Here is a 16,297-nt window from a genome sequence, read left to right on the forward strand (position 1 = left end):
AGCGTCGAATTGGGAAAGGAAGAAAATAAGAATTGGAATTAGTAGCAGGGACGTCATGTTGCCTGTGCAATGGAGAACAGTGATTGAATCCAAGGAAAACAAGGCATGCAAACACTTGTTAGGTTCCTCAAAAAGGAACCCTTACAGCAAGTATTACACGGTGACAAAGAACTAACAGTCAGTGGCGGTAATGATGATTATGCTACCTCCTCAACTGGAAGAAACACGGCCCACCTCCACTCCACACAAGAGACAGCAGGCACCCACGTGATCTTGCTTCTTTCTGAAGCGAAGTCAGAAGGATATAACGCAGTTATTGTCACAATGTGGTAGCTCTATCCAAATAAAGCTACTGCTGACCTGACCCAAAAGTTTGGATGAACTAAGGGACGGACTGCTGGGTTTTCATGCCATCATGGGGTATGATATCAGAAGCTAGCTTGCAGGAATTTCTAAAAAGTTTGCTTGGAAGATCTGTAACGTCCCCATCTCCTGTCCCAATTTGAAGTACCTCACACACCAGATGCCCAAGCACTGGCCATTAGATTCAAAGCCCCCCATGGAGGATGCCAGCAATTAATTTTCGCTCATTTTTTGATGCAAGTAAGAATAATTTTTCTGTTGCGAAGAGCTCAGAAAGATCAATCGCCACAGACAGGACAGAGCTGATTTTAATAGTACAGATTCCCATTTGAAACCTCTAGTTTTCTCTTGTGAATTGGGTTTGCTGCGGTCCCTGATTGAGAATCAAGTTCTAGACCAGCGGTTCTGAACCGGGTTCAATGTACCCCCATGGGGTACATGAAGCCTCATCAGGGGTACGTGAGATATATTTCATTTACCATCTAACATACGTTGAAGGGCCTAAAAAAAGTCTTGACAATTTGAAATTGCTGGGGCTTTAGTGCCGTTAAAATGCACATGCGCATGGAAACCAGATATCCTACTCCTGCTCCATGCCTCAACCTTGCACCAGAAACGTTGCTCCAAACACCCGTCACTCAGTCGTGTAGCGTCAGTCTTTGAACATAGCTGTGTATTCACAGTTGTTGTGTTTGCATTTGAGTTTATGTCAGGTTTTTTTATGCACGTGGTGGTTCCACACAAGTAACAGTATACATCGGCTTTTTCCTTTCATTTTGGTAAGTACCTATGTTCAATTTGACATTGTTACCAACCTATGATGTATATTTTAAGGGTTTTTTTACTTTTCACTATTTTGCAAGGATTGAATTCTTGCTTTGTCCATCGATTTATCATGTCAAAGAAGTGTTATTACTAGGATTTGCCTGTGCAGTTTGGCTTTATGTTTATGCTTGATACAGAAGATTTACAGAAGCCACAATGCTTCCTTCGCTCAAAAGGTACTTTGCAATGGATATATGAAGCCATCTAAACTTAAAGAGCACCTTCAGACTGTTCACGCTGAAAATACTACAGACCCAGAAGCTTTATTCAAACTCAAGCGATCACAACTTGAAACAAGAGCACACTTTCCGATCATGGATTTACTCCCCAGAAGCCAGCGCTGGAGGCTCGTTATCGCATGACATTAAAGATGGCCACAGAAAAAAAAGCTGCATACCATCACAGAGACCCTGGTGAAACCGTGCCATGGAAATGGCCAAGCTGATGTCTGGTAAAGATGCAAAACTAAAAATAGCACAGATCCCCCATACAACACCATTCACGACCGAATCAAGGACATGTCAGAGGACATACGCAAACAAGTAGTGGAGCAAGTCAAGAAAAGTCTGGTAAAACTGGCTTGCAGTTGGATGAATCAACTGATGTCTCAAATTGCACACAACTTCTCGTTTTTGCTCGATATGTGCATGAGAATCATGTCAAAGAAGAATTTCTCTTTTGTGAACTGCTGAAAGAAACAACCAAGGCAGCAGACATTATGGCTATGATGAATGAATTTTTTCCTTTTTTCCAGCCTTCCCTAGGACCTTGTAGGAGCTATTTGTACTGATGGTGCTCCTGCTATGCTGGGGAAATATTCAGAGTTCACCGCTCTCGTCAAAAAGGTGAATCCAAATGTGATCTCTAGTCATTGCATTCTCCTCCCTCTTATTTGAAAGACGCGTTGGATGTTGTCATCCAGGCCATCAACTTGATCAGAGCAAGGGCATTGAATCACTGCATGTTCAAAGCGCTGTGCGAAGGAAGAGGTTGGGTCTGAACGCACTGTACTTCTGCTTCACACAGAAGTATGCTGGTTATCCAGACAAAAAGTTCTGACAAGAGTTTTTGAACTTTGAGATTTAATTGAAATGTTTCTGCATGAAAATGGATCAGTTCTGCTTCAGTGTTTCATAGGTCCGAACTTTGCGGGTTGTCTGGCATACCTCGCAGATGTGTTCACAATTCTAAACTCATTGAACATTTCAGTCCAAGGTGGAGAAGTGACTACCTTGGAGGACAAAACAGTCAAATCCTTTCAAGAGAAGTTGGCTCTCTGGGGAAGAAAAGGGAATTCCAGTAACTTCGCCAATTTTCCTCTCTTCCATGAAATCACTTTAGATCCAGTGCATCCAGGGGAACCATGAGTCCGTGAGAGTATTATTAGGTAGACAAGGTTCTTTGGGCGAATCTGATCTTTTGTTAGACCAACTTAAATAGTTGGAAAAAAATTTTAAGCAAGCTTTTGGGTTCAAAAACCCCTTGTCGGGCTGAGGAAGTTTCAGCCATTGGCGTGTGCTCTTCCTGGATGGAGCGAAGACCAACACGAATACAACCTACACCCCGAGAGTATTATTACGCATCTTGAAAATCTGAAAGTCACCACAGAAGAAATTATAACAAGTATTCAGGTAGCTGATGTTTGGGTAAGGAGCCTTTTTACCGCTTCTCTTGAACAAATCAGTGATGCCGACCTGGCAAAAGATCTGCTACTTGATTTGCGCAATAATCAGAAACTTTGTGTCCATTTTGAATCAATGAAATTGGATCGATTCTGGTGCAGACTTGGGGAGGCATACCCCACTGGGACCAAGCGAGCTTACCGAGTTCTAGCGCCGTTTGTCACAACCCATCTCTGCGAGTCGGGGTTTTCAGTGCTTTTTGCAAAAACCAAAGCGAGGAACAAACTGAAAGCTGAACATGACGTGCGTGTGGCGCTCTCGAAAATGTCGCCTAGAATTAAAATGTTGGTTGATAGTAAGCAGCAGCACTGTTTGCACTAATAAGTTTGGGCACGTTTTGCCATTTGACACCAATCGTGTTTTTTTGTACAACTTTTTATGTGCATTGAATAAATTAACCTTGTTTAAAATGAAGAAGTCTTTGTACGAGTATCTTGCTGTTTTTATAACATCCAAGTACACAGTTTGACATAAAAATTAATTTCCCATTGAAAGGGGGTACGTGAAGTCTCACTCGGAGACCAAGGGGTACGTCAACTGAAGAAGGTTCAGAACCGCCGTCCTAGACCCTTGTATCAGATCATGGCAAACCCTGCTGCCGCCTTTGGAGTAATCACTAAACCTTTTTTTTTTACTTTTATCATCTAGGTCCTCTGGTCGTACTAGCCCCTCGCACTACCGAGAACGCCGCTCTCCATCGCCCATCCCCCACAGAGTCACTTTTCTCCTGGCTGCTCTTTATTCCTCTACAGCTCGGCGCGGGGAAACAGGACGTTCTGGCCTCTGTCTGGTTTAGATACAACTTCCAACCCACGTTTTGAAAGGAGATGCTTAAAAATAGTAAATAAATAAATAAAAATCTAAGGAAAGCGCCCTCCGCACAGCCGCACTGTCGCAGCAGGGCTGGGGGACGCGCAGGTGCTGGGGAAACACCTCGTCACGCTGCTCCTGGAGGCCTGAGCCCATCTCGAGCCAAAGGCCGCCGCGGCGCACCTCAACACCCGCCCGCAACCAGCTTCCCCGACCGCGTGGCGCGTTATGGCGGCTACAGTCGTATTTAAAAGCTCTCAGCCCAGACGGGCGTCCACCGCACAGTCGGCTGCCGGCCCGCGCAGCGCCTCCCAGCCAATGAACGCCGGCATGGAAAGATTAAGCGCCCGCCTCCTCCCTGGTCCCGCCCCCGCCCTGCCGGCACGGGGGGCGTGGCCTGGGCAAAGGCACGCCTGCGTCGTGCGCGGGACACGCGGTACAGGAGCGGCCGTGCAGGAGCGCGGAGCTCCGCCCCTGGGGGCGTGGCCTAGGCGGGGAGCGCGGGACATGCAGTGCAGGAGCGGCCGTGGGCAGCGGCGGGGGAGGCGCAGCTCCGCTCCGGGCTCGGGCAGGGGCTCGGGATGCGCCCGGGGAGGCAGCGCGGAGCCGCCCGCCCGCCCACACGGCGCTGCACGTGCCCCGAGCCGGCATGCGGGAGCCCCGGGGCCGCCTGCTCCTTCCCTCCCCACCCCGGCCCCAGAACAGCCGGGACCCGCCTTCTCCGCGCCTCCTGGATGCTTAGTGCTACCTTTTACACGTGGCTATTCACTAATTACCGTACGTTTACATAGTGCTAATTAACGTTCATGTTGCTTACTATTCTAATTATTTCTCATTCTAGCGGTGCACGATCATCATGACGTTAATAAGATGATTTTTAAATTTATTATCATGACATGAATGAAATGATTTTTAAAATCCGTTGGGCGTGCACAACGCGCTCTGCACATCCAGCTTCTTTTAAACCAGTTGCGTGGGCGCTAGAAACCCTGGGCTGGGCATCAGCTAATCGCTATTACTGCGGTACTGCTATGTCATAATTATTCTTGATATAGTATTGTAATTACTGTGCCTGGCTATGTAGTACTCTTTTTTTTGAGAGCCGGTGTGTTTTCTGTGCTCGATGGAGGTGAATGACTTTTCTTTTCCCCTCCCCTTTTCTTCAGTTAACTCTGAGTCCGGGTCACCCGCTGCAATTCGCCCTCCGTGCGTTTCTTGGTTGTGTCGGGGGTGAGATTTTGGGGAGGTAAAAATCCTTTAAAAAATAAATGAATAAATAAATCAATCTCTGGCTGCTTTTCTGGGGGCTGGGGGTGCATAGTGAAGGTTCAGGGGTGCTCATCAGGGAGAAGCCCAAAGCTGCCTGCGGGGCCCCGACTCCTCCATCTCTAGTCATTCTATTCTTCATCAACATGCTTTGGCATCAAAAACTCCTCCCTCTTATTTGATAGACCCAGGCCGCCAACTTGATCAGAGGAAGGGCATTGAATCACTGCATGTTCAAAGCGCTGTGCGAAGGAAGAGATTGGGTCTGAACACGCTGTACTTCTGCTTCACACAGAAGTACGCTGGTTATCCAGACAAAAAGTTCTGACAAGAGTTTTTGAACTTTGAGATTAATTGAAATGTTTCTGCATGAAAATGGATTAATTCTGCTTCAGTGTTTCATAGGTCCGAACTTTGCGGGTTGTTTGCCATCCCTCGCAGATGTGTTCACAATTCTAAACTCATTGAACATTTCAGTCCAAACTCGTTGAACATTTCACTCCCAGGTGAAGAAGTACTATCTGGGAGGACAAAGAAGTTAAATTGACTTGCATGTGGTGCTCTTGAAAATGTCGCCTAGAATTAAAATGTTGGTTGATAGTAAGCAGCAGCACTGTTTGCACTAATAAGTTTGGGCACGTTTTGCCATTTGACATCAAGTGGTGTTTTTTTGTACAACTTTTTATGTGCATTGAATAAATGAACCTTGTTTAAAACGAAGAACTCTTTGTATGAGTATCTTGCTGTTTTTATAATACCCGAGTACACAGTTTGACATAAAAATTAATTTCCCACTGAAAGGGGGTACGCGAAGTCTCACTCGGAGACCAAGGGGTACGTCAACTGAAGAAGGTTCAGAACCGCCGTTCTAGACCCTTGTATCAGATCATGGCAAACCCTGCTGCCTTCTTTGGAGTAATCACTAAACCTTTTTTTTTTTTACTTTTATCATCTAGGTCCTCTGGTCGTACTAGCCCCTCGCACTACCGAGAACGCCGCTCTCCATCGCCCATCCCCCACAGAGTCACTTTTCTCCTGGCTGCTCTTTATTCCTCTACAGCTCGGCGCAGGGAAACAGGACGTTCTGGCCTCTGTCTGGTTTAGATACAACGTCCAACCCACGTTTTGAAAAAAGATGCTTAAAAATAGTGAATAAATAAATCAACCCTTTCAGAGCGTAAGGTACTATCTGTGATTTGCCTCGTGGTATGGCTTCAAGTTCCTCATTAATAGCAATGCCTCGTGTTAGAGGGCATACGCTGAAGCCATGGCTCCTTCCCTTAAAAGCAGCTTTCCCCCGAGCAACGCACGAGCAAAACAGTCCCTGTGCGGCGGGGGTATATTGGCACGCGCATTTTGGACGAATTGTCAGCGTGGCATTTAGTTCCACGACACAGGTAAGAGTCAAGGGGGTCTCTCTTCAAATCTAAAACAGACCAAATTCAGCATAATGGCAGTATTTATTTTCCCCACTTGCTGCTCCAGCGCAGGTCCAGCCGGACCTTTCGGTTTCGACACGAGAGAAGTGGCAGACCCGGCTGTGGCGACTCAGCCAGCGCCCCCGCAGCGCTGTAGCTCACGGGGAGCCCCTCTTTGCGGCTCAAGGGCAGCCCCTCAGAAAACACTCGTTTCACTCGAATTTTTGACAAGGAAAAGAATGTTTTTGCTGCGGCTAAGAAACCCCGACAGGACGTTCTGGCCCCTGTCTGGTTTAGATACAACTTCCAACCCACGTTTTGAAGAGAAATGCTTAAAAATAGTGAATAAATAAATAAAAATCTAAGGAAAGCGCCCTCCGCACAGCCGCGCTGCCGCAGCAGGGCTGGGGGACGCGCAGGTGCTGGGGAAACACTTGGTCACTCTGCTCCTGGAGGCCTGAGCCCACCCCGAGCCGAGGGCCCCGGAGCCGCCGGGCCGCAGCCCCAACACCCGCCCGCGCCAGCTTCCCCGACCGCGTGGCGCGTTATGGCGGCTACAGTCGTATTTAAAAGCTCTCAGCCCAGACGGGCGTCCACCGCACCCACTCGGCTGCCGGCCCGCGCAGCGCCTCCCAGCCAATGAACGCCGGCATGGAAAGATTAAGCGCCCGCCCCCTCCCTGGTCCCGCCCCCGCCCTGCCGGCGCGGAGGGCGTGGCCTGGGCGAAGGCGCGCCTGCGCCGTGCGTCGTACACGCCGTGCAGGAGCGGTCGCGGAGGAGCGCGGAGCTCCGCCCCAGGGGGCGTGGCCTAGGCGGGTTGCGCGGGACGCGCTGTGCGGGCGCGGAGGAGCGCGGAGCTCCGCCCCAGGGGGCGTGGCCTAGGCGGGGTGCGCGGGACACGCAGTGCAGGAGCGGCCGTGCAGGAGCGCGGAGCTCCGCCCCAGGGGGCGTGGCCTAGGCGGGGTGCGCGGGACCCGCTGTGCGGGCGCGGAGGAGCGCGGCGCTGCGGCCGGGGGCAGCGGCGGGGGAGGCGCAGCTCCGCTCCGGGCTCGGGCAGGGGCTCGAGATGCGCCCGGGGAGGCAGCGCGGAGCCGCCCGCCCGCCCACACGGCGCTGCACGTGCCCCGAGCCGGCATGCGGGAGCCCCGGGGCCGCCTGCTCCTTCCCTCCCCACCCCGGCCCCAGAACAGTCGGGACCCGCCTTCTCCGCGCCTCCTGGATGCTTAGTGCTACCTTTTACACGTGGCTGTTCACTAATTACTGAACATTTACATAGTGCTAATTAACGTTCATGTTGCTTACAATTCTAATTATTTTTCATTCTAGCGGTGCACGATCGTCATGACGTTAATAAGATGATTTTTAAAATCCGTTGGGCGTGCACAACGCGCTCTGCACATCCAGCTTCTTTTAAACCAGTTGCGTGGGCGCTAGAAACCCTGGGCTGGGCATCAGCTAATTGCTATTATTGCGGTACTGCTACGTCATAATTATTCTTGATATAGTATTGTAATTACTGTGACTGGCTATGTAGTATTCCTGTTTTTGAAAGCCGGGGTGTTTTCTGCACTCGATGGAGGTGAATGACTTTTCTTTTCCCCTCCCCTTCAGTTAACTCTGAGTCTGGGTCACCCGCTGCAATTCGCCCTCCGTGCATTTCGTGGTTGTGTCGGGGGTGAGATTTTGGGGAGGTAAAAATCCTTTTTAAAAATAAATAAATAAATCTCAGGCTGCTTTTTTGGGTGCTGGGGAGAAGCCCAAAGCTGCCTGCGGGGCCCCGGCTCCTCCATCCCGCCCACCAGGCTGAAGGTGGTTGCTTATTCCCAGTTCCTTTTTCAAAGCTAATCTAGACCAAATCAAAGCTTGTTATTAATGAATTACACATTTTTAAATAGAGAGAATTTCATTGCATATTTACTAATTAATATGCAAAATAATATTCTTCATCAAGGACAGAGCCCTAAATAAAGGTCAGATTATGATGGGATTGTGGGGCAAAATACTTCTCGGGCCACCCCAAACTGCCTGTTGGCGCCACAGGGGACTGTCCCAAAGCACCTTGACCACAGCGTTGCCCGGCCCAAAGTGCGGCTTGGCCGTGCTGGCTGCCAGCTGACACCCCCCGCCCCTGTACTAAATATATGGGCACGAATGGGTGCCAGGATCATGTCACCCCAGCCAAATATCTGCCCAGCCTCCTCTTGAAGATGCCCAAGGTAGGAGAGCACCACCTCCCTTGGGAGCCCATTGCAGAGCCTGGCAGCCCTAAGACTAAAATAATGTTTCCTGATGTCCAGCCCAAACCTTTTCTCTAACAGTTTGAGGGTGTTATTCCTAGTAACCCTGGGGGGAACAGAGCCTCCCCCAATTCTCTCTGGTCCCCCCTGGGGAGTTTGTAAACAGCCACCAGATCCCCTCTCAGCCTTCTCTTGTGGAGGCTGAATAGGTTGAGACCTTCTGACCTGTCTCTGTAGGGCCTGCCTTGCTTCCCTATGAAAAGTGGAGATGCTGGGGATTGAACCCAGGACCTCATACATGCAAAGCCTGCACTCTACCACTGAGCTACATCCCCCTTTAGCAGCCTAAACCATCCCCTGGCTGTCCTGCCCGACTGAAGACACGGTTTGGCTGTGCCAGGCCCTGAGCTGGCCGCCCCTGCAAATACTGTCCTAAGTATATGGGCTTGAATAAGGAACTGGGTTTTGGGCTGGGTTGACGACAGGAAATCCTCTTTGGGCCACCCCACACCATGCCTCTGGCACTGGGTACTATCCCACACCCCCCAACCGGAGTCTTGCCTGGCCCAAAGTGCAGTTTTTGCATGCCAGGCTGCCAACTGCCAGCCCCCCGCGCCCACTGTGCTAAGTACATGGACCCAAATAAGGACCTGGTTTTGGGCTGGGGTTACAGCTGGAAATACTGTTTAGGCCAGTTCCCCCATCCCCACTGTACTAAGTAGACAGGCTCAAGGAAGGAATTTCTTGTGGGCTGGGGTTAGGGATGGAAATCCTTCTTGGGCCACCCCACACCATGCCTCTATGGCACCGGGGGACTCTCCCGGACACCACTGACCAGTCTGGCCCGGACCAGAGCGTGGTTTCTTCCTGCCAGGCTGCCAACTAACACCCCCTCATTCCCATGGTACTAAGTATACATGCTTGCCTAAGGACCCGGCATTTGGGCTGAGATTACAGACTGAATTGATGACCAGTGTCTTGCCTGGCCCAGATGGTGTGAGTGGCCCAAAATGGATTTCCAGCCATGATCCCAGCTGTTACCAGATTTGCCTGTCACTGATGAGGTGTGTGTGTGAGTGGAGGGGGTGGAAATAGAAAAAGTCCTTTGTAAATCCAGCAAGCTGGGTGCCAGGGCTCCCTCAGGACCACAGAGCTGGCAGGCAACACAGCCCTAAAGCCAATTCCTTATTCAAGCCCAGATACTTAGTACAGTGCCTGGGGGGCTGTCAGATGGATGCCTGGCATGAACAAACTTACTTCAGGATGTGTAATTCATTCATAAGAAGCTTTTATTGGGTCTAGATTAGCTTTGAAAGGGAACCGAGACTAAGGAATAAGGAACTGGGAATAAGCAGCCAACTTCAGCCTCATTCCCGTGTCGGCATGGCTGGCATGATGGGTCTTCATTTATTTTTAACTTTGGTTGTAAACAAGTCGTAGCGGCACCAAATCCATCTTTAAATTTAAAAAAAAGCATAATCTGGGTAGCTGACTTTGATTTCCTCCAGCCGGTGGTCAGAAAGAATAAAAACCCTCATTTGTCAAAATTTGCCTCTTTATTAGCTGGAGTTCGGGGCTGTTTATTCTGGATTTGATCTTTTATTATTATGATTATTATTGTGATGATTACTGGTATTATTAGTATTCTTCTTTTCTTTCTCCTCCCCACCCCCACCGGCCCTGAGTTATTTCAGCTCTGCCCAGAGAGCACATGATGGGGCAATGGCCCCTTCCCCTCCTTCCCTCGCAACCACATAACCGGCCTTCCTAATGGCTAGAGGCAAGAAGGGGATTGCTGCTGGGTCCTGCTCAGTCATCAGAGACAAGATTGGCTCGTGGCTGGTCTGTCTGTCCCCTGTACCTCCCGCGGCCCGAGAGCAGAGGAGGGCTCTTCTCCCTGCCCTCCATGCAGCTACAGCCAGGTAGCTCTTTCCCTCTGTGAACTGGGTGCTGGGAGTGGTGCTCCAGCGGTGCAGAAAATGCCATCCCCTGCCTCTAGCATGACTTGAAACCAAAAGTCCCATGGAAGCCAGTGACGGCGAACCTTTATGGGGTTTTATTTTCTTTTTTCCAATCCTCTTCCTTTTACAACGAGGTGTCTATGAAACGGCATCTTGACATTTTCTCTTAACTTTTTAATCCTGAGCCATTTTGGTTGTGGCCAGCCTCAGGCAGTCATGCTTACAAAATCAAATGGAGATGCGCAGAACTGAGACCGGTTTTCCTGTAGATAGTCTGAAGGGGCTTCATCTTTTGTTAAGTGCACTGACGGCGTCTGTCTTGGGGCGGTGGATTGTTCTTGGTGCTGTGTATTGAGCTGGTCCCTGAGGGAATCATGATTAATTGGTAACTGGTAGCAGCCAGGCCTGCGGTGATCCCAGGTCCCATGCCTCAAAACAGCCACAGTTGCACGAGCACCCATGTCACGAGTTTTGCCTGTCAGCAGCCAGAGGTGCAGGCCCCCGAGCCCAGAAGCCCTGCATCGATCTCCTCGCCAGCTGGCAGGCCTCGTGGCCGCAGCAGGGGCCACCATCGCTGCAGCTGTCACCCCTGCTGCGCCTCAACACACACACTGTCACCCATGGCACGAGTTTTGCCTGTCAGCAGCTTGAGGTGCAGTTCCCCCGAGCCCCTGCACCGATCTTGAAACTTGGCATGCTTCATGCTCTCACACAGGCTGACTAGTGACTATAATGGACTACAGATCCCAGATCTACTCTAAGCAGGATTACCTCTATTGTCACATCCACAGCTGCCCCATTCAGGCCATGGAAAGCTGTCTGTGCACCAGGCATGGCAGGATCGGCGCTGGGACAGTTGGCTGTGCCGACCTCAGGGAATGGGAGAGCTTTGTATCTCCCTGGGTGATTATAGGATCATATTTCTGAACACAGATGTACTTTTGGGGCATCCAGAAGCAAAGACACACGTTTTAATGAGATGGAAAGTGGGTCAAACCTGTTTCAAAGGGAGTGTAGAGAGAGTGTCTGATCTTCTGGGGAAGGGATGTTGACTGTCAGCACGAAGACTTCTTACATGAGCTCTGTACAATGGGAAACAGCAACGGAGAAGAGGTGGTGGGAGGTAGCCAGCAAAATCAATGACATTTAGGAGGCAGCACTGCAGTACTTGGACATACCAAGTAGTTATTTCATCTCGGTGAGCAATTTTAATTCATTTTCAGCAAAATCTTAAAAACTTGAAGACCTGGACTTCTTCAGCTGTGACATCACAAACCTGAAGGATTGCAGGGAAAGGATTTTTGAGCTGCTTCAGGAGATCACCTACCTAGATTGATTTGATCAGGAAGGTAATGAGGCCCCCAACTCAGAAGATGAAGTTGATGAGGGTGACGTCTCTAAACATGCAGTCATTAGTTATGCCATTCAGTCAGTATCTAAATACAAAATTGAGACTAAAGTGACTGTGGAAGTGCTGGAGCACAAATCAGCTACGTGTGTCAGGTGAAGGCCAGTATCACATACTGCTCCTATTGGGTAATGCGGGGTGGGGGGCAATGCACTTGCAAGGAATGTAGTCGTGGATGCTGTGCACGGTTAAAGGAGAGCTGCACTTAGGAAAACATGAGTACACATCTTTACACTGAGATATAACTATATAACAGCAGTTACTGCTGGTACTAAAAGCTGCTTCTTTTTTTTTTTTGTACCCATCAACTCATATTCGATGCTGTGGCACATTCAGTTCTGTGTTTTCTCTTCCTATAGAAAGAGGAAAAAGAGGGATGTTACTTCTAGTCCTGCCTATTTCTAAAGATTTCTGGAGAAGGTTTTGTAGCTGAATTGAGTCAGATTTCAGAAGCTCATTTAAGATGAGTTTACAAACAAACCTTTGAGGTTTAAGCAAAGCTGTAAGGAATTAATTTACCTGCCTTTCAGAAGGGGATGAGGAGGATGAAGCAGATGAAGATGAAGCTGGTCCACCAGGAGAGTACAAAGAAGATGAAGATGAAGATGATGGAGGTTAAGATTTGGGGAGAGTGAAGAGGAGGAAGAAGCTGGCCTTTCATACCTGATGACAGACAAGATCCAGGTAGGACTTACCCTATTCTACTATAAGGCTCAGGATTTTCTTGACACTGTCCAGCTATAAATGTGTAATAAGTTAAACTTGTATAAGCAGAATCATGTAAATCCACTATCATACATGAGCAATAGAGTACTTTAGAGAGAGACATTTTACTATCAAAGAAGTGCGTTACAGTAGGGGAACCACCGCTCTTTGGTATTCTCCGTTATCTTGCTCAAAATGAAATGCTGCAAGATTCATTACATCACGGCCTTGTAGAATTAGTGTCATTCTGCACCAGATCACCAAGTCTGATTTGGAGGAGAACGTGGCCGAAACAAATCCACCTGCCCTACCAGGATGCTCACAAGTGCCTGGGGCGCTTCAGCCTTGAGAGCCATGCCCTCACCATGCAGATCTGCAGGCTGTCAGGTGTGGGGCTGGGGCTTCCAGGCAGGGGGGAGAGGGTGAGTATGGAGGAGCTAGGGCCTGAGGGTGCAGGGGGCTGATCAGGATGTGAGGGCTGAGGCAAAGGGGAGACAGGCTGGGAATCCAGGAGTGAGGGCTGGCCACTGAGGAAGAAGTCAGGGAGAGGCTGGAGCTGTGGCCCTGGGAGCGCCGTGGGTCTGGCCATGCAGGGGAGAGCTGGGGCGGGGAGCGGAGACTTGCCCTGGGTGGGAGCGCATTGCCCTTGCCCTGGGTGGGAGCACAGGACCTTGAGCTGCTGTTAGTGGAGGGAGGTGGGTGGGGAGTTGGATCCTGGCATTTTGGGGAAGGAGGAGGGATTGGACGCTCCTTTCACCCCACTTATCTCAGGGCCCTTTTCTTTCCTAGCCGGGGGGCAGACAGCCCGTGTGATGTTTGCTGAGCTGACCTGCAGGGAGCCTGATGGACCCAGGGGATGGGAACGGGGCTGTGTCGGGTTCGCTGCTCTGGGAAGGAAGCGCGTTAGAGCAGAGCAGGCGTGAGGACCAGGACTTGCAGGTTGTGCCCTGCTCTGGCTCTTCGAAAGGAGTGCTGTCCAGCATGCCCTAGTGAGGGGCATGGTTTGGGAGGACTCCTGGGTCCTGTTTCTAGCTGAGGGAAGGGGGTAGGTGGAAGGGGTGGGAGGAAGGCTCTGTGGCTCAGGACTCCTGGCTTCTTTTGGGGATCTGTCACTTCCCCAGAATGAACCCACAAATCATCTGTGCGTTGAGTCAGTTGATCCCTTGGGTGATGCTGTCAGCACGTACATGGAGGTGAGTGGAAGCAGCGCGGTGGGAGGTGTCCACTGCCCTGGTCAGAGGAGGCCGGGGTTGGGGGAATACTGGGCCCATGGATCGGATTGAAGGGTGGATGGCGATACTGGGCTGGGGTGGCCTCATGGGTCCAATCTGTCAGGCAGAGGAAGGTAGTAATAGGTGCATGGGTCAGATCCCAGCTGGCATGGATGGGGTTCCCATCTGGGGCTGCAGGGAAGCAGAAGGGTTACTTGGGTGGGGGTGGGCCCGTGGGTCCCATGGGAGGGTTTGTATACTACAAGCAGTGCCCTCCTGCCAGGGTCCCCGTTGGGTCCCAGTTGTGCCCTTCACTGCCCAGCCCTGTCCTGGCAGTGGCTGATGGGGAAAATGTGGGGTCTTTCCAGTCTCCATAAGTATGGAAATGGCCTCTGCTTTGCCTCCCACCTCGCTCATGCTTTGCCTCCTGTCTCCTCTTCACAGCGGTGATCAACGTGAGCCATGATGCACGACTGATCCCGCAGACCAGCTGCCAGCTCTGGGTGGTGGAGGAGCAGTCCATCAGCCACATCAACGGCGACTTCGACTGCAGGCGGGAGGTGCTGGAGGCCTCGGGCCAGGTCAGCATTAACTGGCCCCGGGAGTGACCTTGCTGTGGGGAGGCTCCTCGAGGACCTGCCCATCCCCTCTCAGAGACCTGCCTGCACAGCTTCATGTGCACCCACACCCAAAGGACTCTGTGTAGAGGGGGAGGGCCACAGGCATGGTTGCAGGATGAACTTTGAAGATGTGTTTTGGGGGCTAATGCAAGACATGTTATATTTTTAGAGCTGTTCTTCTACACCTGCTGCTTTCCCAGGAGAGAGAGACTTAATTTATATGAATGGGAGGGAGGGGGTTGTACTGGAATGGTCTGTTTTAGGCAGGAGTGAGGGCTGTCCTTGTCCCATTGCTGGGTTCCCTGCCCCCAGTCTGGAGAATGACTTGAGCCTTGTTTTGCTTCCACCCAAGAGGATTATATTAAAATATAGTAGAGGAAAAGTGGCTCGTGATGGGTTTTATTCTGAAGGGGTAGGAGTGGGGCTTCACACTACTGGCAGGAGGGACACCCCTGAGATTGCAGTGGACAGACAGACTGGGCTGAGGCATGGGGATGGAAAGAGCTTCCCTGTAAGACACGTGGCTTGTCCCATCATACACAATGATGGCTGAAAGGGACCTCAAGAGGTCACCCGGCTAGTCCAACCCCCTGCTTACAACAGGTCCACCCACAACTATATCACCCCAGCCAAAGCTTTCTCTACCGAGGCCTTAACCTCCAAGGATGTAGATCCCACAGCCTCTCTGGTTAACCTACTCTAGTGTTTTACTACTCTCCATGTGAGGAGGCAAGGCCCTATGGGGGCCTTGCCTGATCCCCAAATCTGATCTGAGAAGTTGGCCAAGTGTCTCTTGGAAGAACAAATGCTAAAAAGGATTGTGGGGGAGAAGCCTCGAGTGTCAAACACAAGCCTGGAGAGCACCTCCTGCAGCTCCCCGCTAAGCCTTGCACCGGGGCAGAAATTGAGGCCCCCATAGTGACAGAGGGAGGGAGCTGGGCAGGGCTGGGGCTGCTGCCCAGCCAGGGCTGTGTGTGGCCCTGGTCGGAGCAGGATGGAGCCCGGGGGCAGGGGGGCTGTAGGGGGACTGGTTCCCTGCTGCTGAATGCACTCCTGGGGAGGACATGGGGGGGCACGTGCCTTCCAGATTTGTGCGTAGGGTGGGTGTGGATGCAGGCTGGAGATGACTCCCCACCTTGCTGCCCTCTCTCGTGCCTCCTCACGCATACACACACCCCTTTTCCTCCTCATGCACACGTGCGTACAGCCCTGTGCCTCCCCACACAAGCACACACATACCCCTTTGCCTCCTCAGACACACATGCACACACGCACGTGCACACATGCACATATGCATACCTGTGCCTCTCACGCATACACATACATACACGCACCTGTGCCTCCTCACATGTAGACACACACATGCGCACACCCATGCCTATTCTCACATGTGCACACTTGCACCCCTGTGCCTTCCATGACATGCACTTACACATACACACACCCCTGTGCTTCCACACATGCACTCACACAGATACTGCCTGTGCCAGCTTGCACACACATGCGCACACACACCCCTGTGCCTCCTCTCACACACACACACACGCATCACTGTGCCTCCTCCCACACATGTGCAGGAGCAGCAGCATGGGGCAGCGGGGATCGCCCCTGCCCAGCAGCACCCAGTCAGCACTGGGGCTTTTCTTTAAAGTACTGAGCCGGGGGCGGGGGGCGGGGGAGGAGGCAGCCATGTGGGGGGCAGCCATGGTGGGGCTGGGGGAGCAGGCGTGGGGTGGGGTGGTACTGGGAAAGCAGGAAGGTTGTGGAGGTTGGCAGGGGTCCCCCCATGGT

General features: G+C 51.2%; 1 long non-coding RNA gene and 1 other non-coding gene across 2 annotated transcripts; one reads left to right on the forward strand and one right to left on the reverse strand.

Annotated features, from left to right (window-relative positions):
* Nucleotides 1-8,864: 8,864 nt before the first annotated feature.
* TRNAA-UGC (transfer RNA alanine (anticodon UGC)) lies at nucleotides 8,865-8,936 on the reverse strand. The gene has a single exon. It is a non-coding gene; the product is annotated as a tRNA-Ala (tRNA).
* A 2,779-nt stretch (nucleotides 8,937-11,715) lies between these two features.
* On the forward strand, nucleotides 11,716-14,853 carry LOC132248754 (uncharacterized). Its single transcript, XR_009460126.1, has 3 exons — nucleotides 11,716-11,911; nucleotides 12,501-12,654; nucleotides 14,331-14,853. It is a non-coding gene; the product is annotated as an uncharacterized LOC132248754 (long non-coding RNA).
* Nucleotides 14,854-16,297: the final 1,444 nt, after the last annotated feature.

The sequence above is a fragment of the Alligator mississippiensis genome, chromosome 1 (assembly GCF_030867095.1).
Source record: "Alligator mississippiensis isolate rAllMis1 chromosome 1, rAllMis1, whole genome shotgun sequence".
In the NCBI taxonomy this organism is placed as follows: domain Eukaryota; kingdom Metazoa; phylum Chordata; order Crocodylia; family Alligatoridae; genus Alligator; species Alligator mississippiensis.